The 10,441-nt window shown below is 40.2% G+C and overlaps 1 pseudogene; it reads left to right on the forward strand.

The window, feature by feature from the left end:
- Positions 1–5,280: 5,280 nt before the first annotated feature.
- On the forward strand, positions 5,281–5,984 carry LOC109451233 (small ribosomal subunit protein eS4-like; annotated as a pseudogene).
- Positions 5,985–10,441: the final 4,457 nt, after the last annotated feature.

Below are 10,441 nucleotides of genomic sequence, written 5' to 3' on the forward strand. Positions count from 1 at the left end.
AACCACATCTATTTTTTTAAATCCTCTCAGTACATAGCAGAATACACAGGCATATTGTAGGAACTAAATATAAATATTTATTAAATGAGAAAACTTACATATGAAATGCTAGAATTTCAAATAATTAGAAGTATGAGAGTTTAAGCAAATCTGTGGATGATGTTTTCCTTTTGTTTTAAACTGGAAGCTAGAGAATGCCATTTAGCTACTTTACCTTTAATGCCAAGAGTTAAGCACATTCTTTGCTTATGACATAAATCATCAGAACTATTACTAAAGTCTCTGATGTACAAGGATAGGGAGTTAATAGAAACCAGAAGTGTTGTTCGTGCGATTAAATGTTGGTGAACTGCGTTTAAATAGCAAATAGCTTCAGCTATAAATACTGGAGTAAAAGAACTAATGACCAATGTGTATGTCCATCTATGAAATGCTCTTTTGAAATGGCAAATAGATTTTTACATTGAGAATGTCTTCAATGAATCAAACTGGAAACTTAATTGTTTTATTAGAATAAGTAGCCTCAGATTTTTGTTAGGCTAAGATTTTTTGGTGCCACTCGTGCAATGTTTGGAAGGAATATAATTGGTAGAGATGTTTTGAATGACAATTGACATTATCTATCAAAATGTAAAATATGCATAACCTTTGATCCATTGAACACATTTTCAGGAACCCATCCCAAGTGAAAACTCACACTAGAATACAAAAAAATATGTACAAAAAATGTTTGATGTAATATTATTACTGGTTGGAGACAAATACACATCAGTATGGGAATGGTTATATAAACTGAAATATTTCGATACTACAGCATACTATACTGCTGCTAAAAAGAATGACGTGAATCTCTATGTATAGAAATAGAAGAATGTCAATGATAAATTCTTGCAGAAATTGAGTGGTGAGTACTTGTTCTTCTCTCTGCTTCTTGAATGTTTGCAAATTTCCATAATACAAAGGGTTTTTAAAATATAATCCAGAGTTCTACTTCTGCGTGGTATCTAGAAGCTTCTAGAGAGCACAACCCCCACCTGAAGAACAAGAAAAAGCCAGATAATTATGATTTTCTACAAAATCATAATTTTTCTTGAATCCATTAAAGACCTGAGTACACAAGGCAACTAAATGAATGAAATCCCCCAAAGTAGCAAGCTCTTCCGAGAAAAAAAGGGGAACATATGAATTTTCGCCTGTGAATACAGCTTCTTGGCCTGCTGAAAGTAGCTTGATGTAGGAAAAACATGAGCTTTGGTATCTCCCAGGCCTTTGGCTGTGGGACCATACGCAGACTACTGAGCATCAGTTTCTTTATTTGCAGACTAGAACAGGAGGGAGGGGAAAGTAATGCTTACTTTTGTGGTTGCTCATGAGAATTAAATGAGCTCAGTATGAAAACGACTGGTCCTGTACTTGGCACATGAAAGACACACACTACAAATGTTCAGTTCCCTCTCTCCTCACCCACCACTATTCTTTTGCCACATATTTTGTTTTACGGATTTATCCACTGTTCAGAGATCTTGTTGCTATATAACACTCTTAAGAATAATACTTTGGTCCAGAAAACCATATGCCTGGTTCCCTTGCACATGGCTGCCCTGTGAACTGCTTTATCTGTCATCTTCTTGTCCTTCTGCCTCAATACTTGAAGACATTTCTTCAGCCCTCCTTCAGCTCCCATCATAACTGTGTGTGTGTGCATGTGTGTGCTTACTGATGTTATTTTTTAATCCTGTTACAATGATTACAATTAAGCTGAGTTATTTCTCTGTCTCAGTGAATAAACGACACATGGGAATATTTCTAGGCAACAAATGGACCTATACTTAGACATTTTTACATCCTAGTTCTTGACCAATTCATCTTCCCTCTTAAAACAATACTGTGTCCGAGCGACAGGAGAAGTTAGAGAATGTCTAGCCCATCCTCCAAGACAGGCCAGTCAGCCAGTTAATGGCAGAGCCAAGAGTGAAACCCAGGCCTCCTGCTTCACCCTGATATTATAAAGCAAACTGACTAAACGATTTTGAAAAAATCAAGTAACTATGCCCGGCTCTATAGTATAAGTAAGATCTATAAAATGTGTAAAAATGCCAGGGTGAAGGCTTTTATGGGTGAAAACACTTCAAGAAAAGAAGCTATATTAATCCAAAGTTGTAGCAGTATTCATTATTATTATTGCTGTTTTTCAAACAACTGAATTGTTTTAGTTCATTTTAATATTGTATTCTGGAAAAAAAAAATTTTTTTTTTGCTACCCCTCCCGTAGAATCTGGGCTGACCTCAGTGACCTGCATGATCTATAAAACACAGCAGAAGTAAGATCCTGGGACTTCTGAAACTAAGTCATAAGAAATCGTGAAGCTTCCACCTGGGTCTCTTGGAATCCTCTCCCTGAATACCCTGAGCTGTTAGGTAACAAGTCAAATGTACAACTTTGCAACAACAAAGTAACCAAATTTAAAAATGGACAAAGTATTTGAATAAACATTTCTCCAAAGAAGACATACAAATCGCCAAAGCGCATGAAAAGATGCTCAACATCACTAGTCATTAGCAAAATGCATATAAAACCACTTCACACCCATTAGGACACTTATTATCAAAAAACATATAAAATAAAAAACGTTGATAAAGATGTATAGAAATTGGAATACTCATGTATTGCTGGTAGGAATGTAGAATGGTGCAATTGCTATGGAGAACAGTTTGGTGACTCCTCAAAAAGCTAAACATAAAATTGCCATAGGATCCAGCAATTCCACTCCTATGTATATGAAGTTGTGATAATTAAGTTCGCAAACTTGTTGCAATGATGTTAATAACCTTTTTTTATATCAGAGGGATTATTCATTATGAATTTGCACCAACTTGACAAACAGTTAACCAAGTTTACTATTTGGAAGTGCTGAAAAGGCTGCCTGAAAAAGTTAGATGACCTGAACTTTTCACCAACAATTCATGGCTCTTGCATCATGACAATGCACCAGCTCACATAGCACTGTCTATGAGGGATTTTTTTAGCCAGTAAACGAATAACTGTATTGTTTATGCAAATAACCCTCCCTACTCACCTGATCTGGCCCCCAATGACTTCTTTCTTTACCCAAAGATAAAGGAAATATTGAAAGGAAGACATTTTGATGACATTCAAGACATTATGGGTAATACGACGACAGCTCTGATGGCCATTCCAGAAAAAGAGTTCCAAAATTGCTTTGAAGGGTGGACTAGGCGCTGGCGTTGGTGCATAGCTTCCCAAAGGGAGTACTTCAAAGGTGACCATAGTGATATTCAGCAATGAGGCATGTAGCACTTTTTCTAGGATGAGTTCATGAACTTAATTGTCAGACCTCATATATCCAAAGGAATTGAAAGCAAGGACTGAAACAGATATTTGTACACTCATGTTCACAGCAGCATTAGTCACAATAGCCAAAAAGTGGAAACAATCCAAGCATCCATCAACAGATGAACACACAAGCAAAATGTGGTATATATATACAATGGAATATTATCCAGCAATAAAAAGGAATGATGGTCTGCTACATGAGCAAAGCTTGCAGACATGCTAAATGAACTCAACCAGATACAGAAGAATGAATATTGCATGATTTCACTTACGTGAGGTATCTGGAATAGAAAAGTTCATAGAGACAGAGAGTAGAATGGTGGTTACCAAAGTTTAAGGGGAGGGGCTAGTTATTGTTTAATAGGTAGAGTTTCAGTTTGGGATGATGGAAAAGTTCTGGAAATGGACAGTGGTTGTACAACTTTGCAAATGTGCTTAATGACACTAAATTTTACACTTAAAAATGGTTGATATTGTAACTTTTATGTTATGTGTATTTTACCACAGGAAAAAATGGCAAACTATGTCATACGTTTTTTTAAGAGGGAAAAGAAGGAAAGGGGGTGGCGAGAAGAAGGAGGAGAAGGAGATGAAGAAAAATCCTAATTCTAATACCTTGAGACCATCACCGGAGAGACGACATGTAGGTGCTCTGGTTGATCAGCCCAACGATCTGATCAACCTGGATCTGGTTGATCCTGACCTTTGAACCATCCCTGCAGGTGCCAAACATGGGAGTGAAGCTATCTTAGGCCCTCGGGACCTCCAGCTGATTCTCTGAGTGACCTCAAGCAATGTGACTTGGAACTGAGGACTTATCCATCTGAGTCCTGCCCTGCTCCTTAAAAGCATAGACATAATAAAGTAGTTGCTGTTTTAAGCTGCCAGGTTTCTGGATAATCTGTCATCCGGCAACAGAAAACCAGAACACATCCCCTCTACTTTCTGTAAGTGAGTTGACATGATGGTCCCTTAGGTGAAACTAAAAGTGTGCTATTGGTACAAATACCACTCCGTCCAGTTTTAGGAGGTTTGGAGAAATGTTTAGATGGTATATAACACTGGTCCCCCTCACATAGGGCAAAAGCAACAACAATTTACCTTAAACATTGTATCCTAGTTTGCTGGTAAACATCCTTTACAAACACAGGCCAAGTCAGTCATACATTTAAAAGTTTACAGACTGCATTTTGTTTTCATTCAAAATGAGGTTACTTTGATTAAGTCCCATGCAGGGAGTGGAATGTCATCAAAGTAAAATTATTCCCTTTATTAAAATAACAATGAGGAAAGTGGTATTATTTTTCTACACAAAAATATTATTATTTCTTTCTCCACTTGAAAAGCAGAATGATGAAAGTTACTTCTTAATCCTTTGTCTTAAAATTGGAAGGTGAACATGCTTCCCTTTGCCTGTAAACTGGGGGCTGCTCTTCAGTGCCCCAATGGAGAGCGGTAACTCATTTAAGACAAAAATGAATAGTACTACTCATATACTATGAATAGTGGTTATAACAGATGTCGGGAGACCTGAGTTCTCCATTCCTTTTCACCCACCATGTAACATGGGCAAGACATATGACCTCCCTGGAAGTCAGTTTCTTCATCCACATAAAGGGAATACTCTCGTTACCCACTGGAATCAGCAACCTAAGATAGTATAATACTTGACATCTTGATGCCGAGGCTGCACCCCAGACCAATTACATCAGAATTTTTGTAGGTAGGACTCAGTCTTCAGGATTTTTCTAAAATCCCAATGCTTTCCAATACAAAGTCAAGGTTGAGAAACTACTGAACTGGAGGAGTGAGGCACAGAGAAATCTTTGAAATTTCCATCCAGCTCCAAAAATTGCATAACCTAGCTGTTTTCTACACACACCAAACAAAGGGCAGTTCTCTTTTTGCACCTAGCGCAGTCATGGATGGCTCTTAGTCCCAAGAAGCATCTGAAATGTGTTGCATCTCCATAGCATTGGCTGCTGGGTAAACTGATTAGTGTGTTTGCTTCTTGTCCATCAATTGGTTTCCACAAGCTGAGGGAAATGTCTCCCTCTCTTCATTTTCCTAAGGAACAGACTTAAGTATGCCCTAACAGGAGATGAAGTAAAGATCTGCATGAAAGTTCATCAAGAATAATGGCAAGGTTCAAACTAATATACCCTACCTTGCTGGTTTTATGGACGTCATCAGCATTGACAAGAGTGTAGAGAATTTCTGTCTGATCTATGACGTCAGGGGTGGCTTTGCCATTCATCATGTTACACTTAAGGAGGCCAAGCACAAGTTGTGTGAAGTGAGGAAGATCTTTGTGGGCACAAAAGGAATCCCTCATCTAGGGACCCTTGATGCTCACATAATCTGCTTTTCTGAGTTTCTCATCAAGGTGAATGACACCATTCAGATTGATTTGGAAACTGGCAAGATTTCCCAACTTCATCAAGTGTGACACTGGTATGGTGATCCAAAGTGCCAACCTGAGAAGAACTGCTGTGATCACCAACAGAGACATACTGGTTCTTTTGATGTGGTTCATCTGAAAGATGCCAGTGGCAACAGCTTTGCCACCTGGCTTGCCAACATTTTCATTATTGGCAAAGGCAACAAGACATGGATTTCTCTTCCCTGAGAAAAAGATATCCACCTCACCATTGCTGAAGAGAGAGACAAGAGACTGGCAGCCAAATAGAGGGGTGACTGATCTCTGGGTGGGTGACCTGATCTCTAGGTGACCTGATTGGAAGAGTCTTTGCACTTAAAGATAATACAGCATAAATAAATAATTAAATACATACATACATACATGCATACATACATATTGTGTGACATGGTACCCAAAAACATTATCATTCCTTCAATAAATATTTAACACATGCTATGTTCCAGGCATTCTGGTTGACATTAGAGATAGCAAACGGAGTTCAGCATTATAGATAAAGGGGTGGGTGGGGTGTGGAAGGGATATCAAAAAGAAATACAGTATTCACGGGAAGAAATGAAATGGCCAATTCTCCTTGGAGGAGGGAAAAGAGATTCAAAGAAGAAATAACTTAAGCCAAGTCTTCAAAGATAAATTGGCACTTCATAAAGGTAGGGCGCATATAGTGGAGAGAAATAGGACATCTCCAGTTGTCTAGCACTCTGGTGTCTAACATTTACACATAAAGTTATTGGTGGAATTAAGTGGGAACATCTGTTTGGTCAATTCTGTGACATCAGTGTGAACCACTTTTCTAAAAGGTCTTGGCTTATGAAGACAGAAATGGCTCAAAGGGAGTGTGATAATACAACTAATAACAACAGCTACCATGTATGAGGTGGTACCATGAGCCAGCACTGTGCTAGGTGCATGATATTCACAAGTTCAGTGACTTCTGATCACATAAGCAAGATGCCTCAGAATGTTCAAGGACTATAATGTGGCAGCTCATTTGGGTTTGTTCTGTGTGGTCCTGGATTAAAACTAGGATCAATGAGTGGAAGCCATAGAAAAGACAGATTTCAATTCAACCAAAGGAATAGCTACCAAAGAGACTAAACCAAGATTGACCAAATAACATCTGGACAAAAGTAAGTCTTTCACTTTTTAACACTTTAATACTTTCCTTTATAATAAACAGTTTTTACCCCAAACTACTTAGAAACAAATAACAAGAGGCAAAGGCAGAATTTGAAGAATTCTGATTCCTTAACGTTTATTATTCCTCTCACTCACGACTACACCTCTATTTCCTACAGGACCAACAAGCAAAAAAGATAGGGAACTAGAAGGTCTTGACTCATAGGTGAAACACAATCTTAAGCAGCTCAAACACATTTGATTCAACTGGGATTTGTTCAACAATACATACGGGGTTCCTTACAAAACTTTGAGATGAAAGTGGTACTTAGAGCTTCTGCTGTGATGTATGGTTTACTCAAGATTTATAGTCTCTTCGTCTTGTTGTAGAGTTAGACTGGTACCCAGACTGCCAGTTCCAGTGGGCAGCCCCTTGCCTGGGTTCTTCTTGTTCCCTGCCAACCATCTATGGATCTACTTACCCATTTGCTTTTCACTCTGAGCCCCTTGCTTTGACAGATGGTTTTAACTTCAAATTACAAATAATTTTCTCTCTGGCTACTATCTCAGTCTCTAACTTACATTTAACATTTTAGGTAATAGACTGCCATTCATCATCTTAAGCAATTTACAGATTTAAGCCTACATTGTGTGTGCATGTAAATACATATGTGCTGTAGTACAAATAGCTTCCTGCTTCAGTATGGCCACACACAACATTCTGAACCAGAGGAAGGTAGAAATGAGGAAGCCTCCGGTAAGCTGAAGATTCTCCACGACCCTATCACCACTTTACCAAACTTGAAGGACTCCATATCCCTACAACTTACAGAATTGTTGAAGAAGGGCCTCCAAGTGTCAGGTGAATAAGTTACATTACATGGAATTGTTCTCCCAAGTCTAAGAACCTGTGATTCTCTGATCACTAACTTTAGTTGAGATCAGCCTTGAAATGGGACAATTTCCCATCTCTGTCTTTCAGTTACAAGTTGTAAATCATCATGGCTGCCTTATGAGATCAGCAGGGGATGGGGATGGGAGGGTCAAAATACAAATGAATAATTTATTTACTGTTTGGTTGCAGCCAAGATTCCAAAAATTAGTAAGACATGGTCCCATACTCAGAAAGTTCATAGTCGAGTGGGGGAAACAGCCATTCGAGACAATTTTGGAACAATGTGGCAAATAAAGTGATTTTTAAAAAATGTGTACAAAGTATCATGGGACCGCAGAGGAGGGGCCCCCAGCCTACCTTGGGTAGGTGCAGAATTTGGAAATCATCTGGAGGAAGCGATTACTAAAACAGTTTTTAAAATAAAAGTAGATTGGAGGGACAATCAAGATGGCGCAGTAGGTAACTACTGCGTTTACCTTCTCTCACAACCACATCAAAATTACAACTAATCTACAAAACAACCATTATTAAGAATCACCTAAAATCAAGCCAAACTGAAGCCTTTCAACTAAGGATGTGCAGAAGAAGCCACCTCCGGACTGGTAGGAAGGTCCGAAACACGGAACAGGAGAGTCCCACCCCTGTGTGTGACCATTAAAGATCGGGAGGGCTATTTCAGCTGTGGGGGTCCCTCCATCCTCTAAAGGAGCGAGAGATACCAGCCTCATCCCAGCCCAGGGTTCCAGTGCCAGGGAGAAAGTCCCCATAAATTTTGGTTGCGAAAAACAGCGGAGATTGTGACTGAGTGAGACAGTGCAGCTGCACTCACAGGTGCTCCTCTTAAAGGGACTGTACATGGACTTACCCACCAGTGGAATCACTCACTCTGAGCTCCAGCACTGGGGCAGCAGCTAGAAAGGCGACAAGAACAAATGGTGGGGAATTGAGTTGTCTGGCTTGGGACAGGGGCTGGAGAGGCGGCTTTCTCCTGGATTGGGGAGCTGGCAGACGCCATTGTTTCTTTGCTGAGCCGTCCACCTTCCTAGTGCATGAACACAGGTGGCTGCCATTTCTGAGTTTCCGCTCTTCGTTGGCCCTGCCCTGACGATTTGAGACTTGGCCCCGCTCTACTTTGGGGCACACCCAGCCTGCTTTCAGTGTCTTTCTCATGCAAACTGCCTGCCTTGGCTCAAGCTGCACTTTCCTAGGGTCTCTCAAAGGTTCAGAGAACCCAGACAAGCAGCATCTGGCTTGAGCATGTCCTATACCTCTGGCTGAGCAGTCCTAAGCCGTCACTAGTGGCAGCCGGCATTGGTTTGTGGTTTGGCCTCTCAAAGATGCTTCCAAGCACAGCACAGGTAGCAGACATCTGCAGATTTCTTTCTGGCTCCTGCTAGGTGGCCCCGGGTGGGGCACGGGCTATGGCTGAAGTAGACCTACAGAGGATCCCCTCCAAGGTAGTCCTGGGGCTGGCACCCCTAGTGGCCAGCTTCAAAACGAGCTTGAGCATCACCTAACCATCTCCAAGTATGACACACCCAAGAGATGGATAGGGCAGGCGCCAGAATCCTGCTGAGGCAGATCCTGCTCTGTAGGATTAGCCCCTGCACAACAATCCTTCCACTGTAGTCAAGACCAGCCCTTACAACAAGTGAGCCAAAGGATCAGTCCCTCACATTGATGTGCATTTATCAACCAAGGCTCAACTGCAAGAAGAGGGCACGCACAACCCACACAAGGGACACACCTGGAGCGTGTGGCTCAGGTGACCAGAAAGACTGCACTACTGAACCCTACAGCACACATACTATGTAAGGCCGCTTTACAAAGACTGGAAGACATAGCAGCCCTACCTAATACATAGAAACAAACACAGGGAGGCAGCCAAAATTGGGAGACAAAGAAACATGTCCCAAATGAAAGAACAGAACAAAGCTCCAGAAAAAGAACTAAGCAAAATGGAGATAAGTAATCTATCAGATGCAGAGTTCCAAACACTAGTTATAAGAATGCTCCATGATCTCATAAAAATTGAGATGTTAACCATGAAAAAGAACCAGTCAGAAATAAATGATACAATAATGGAAATGAAGAATATATTACAGGGAACCAGTAGTAGATTAGATGAAACAGAGGATCCAACCAGCAATATAGAAGATAAGGTAGCAGAAAACACCCAACCAGATCAGCAAAAAGAAAAAAGAATCCAAAAACTTGAGGAAAGTTTAAGGGGCCTTCAGGACAATATGAAGTTACCAACATTTGCATTATAGGGGTACCAGAAGGAGAAGAGAGAGCAAGGAACTGAAAATCTATTTGAAGAAATAATGACAGAAAACTTCCCTAACCTGGTGAAGGAAATGGACATACAAGCCCAGGAAGCACAGAGAGTCCCAAACAAGATAAACCCAAAGGGGCCCAGACCAAGACATAACATCATAATTAAAATGCCAAAGATTAAATACAAAGAGAAAATCTTAAAAGAAGCAAGAGAAAAGCAGTTAGTTACCTACAAGGGAGCCCCCATAAGACTGTCAGCTGATTTCTCAACAGAAACTTTGCAGGCAAGAAGGGAGTGGCAAGAAATATTCCAAGTGATGAAAAGCAACAACATATAACCAAGATTGCTTTT

This window comes from Rhinolophus sinicus, chromosome 17, assembly GCF_057876585.1.
Source record: "Rhinolophus sinicus isolate RSI-liver-muscle chromosome 17, RSI-T2T, whole genome shotgun sequence".
NCBI lineage: Eukaryota > Metazoa > Chordata > Mammalia > Chiroptera > Rhinolophidae > Rhinolophus > Rhinolophus sinicus.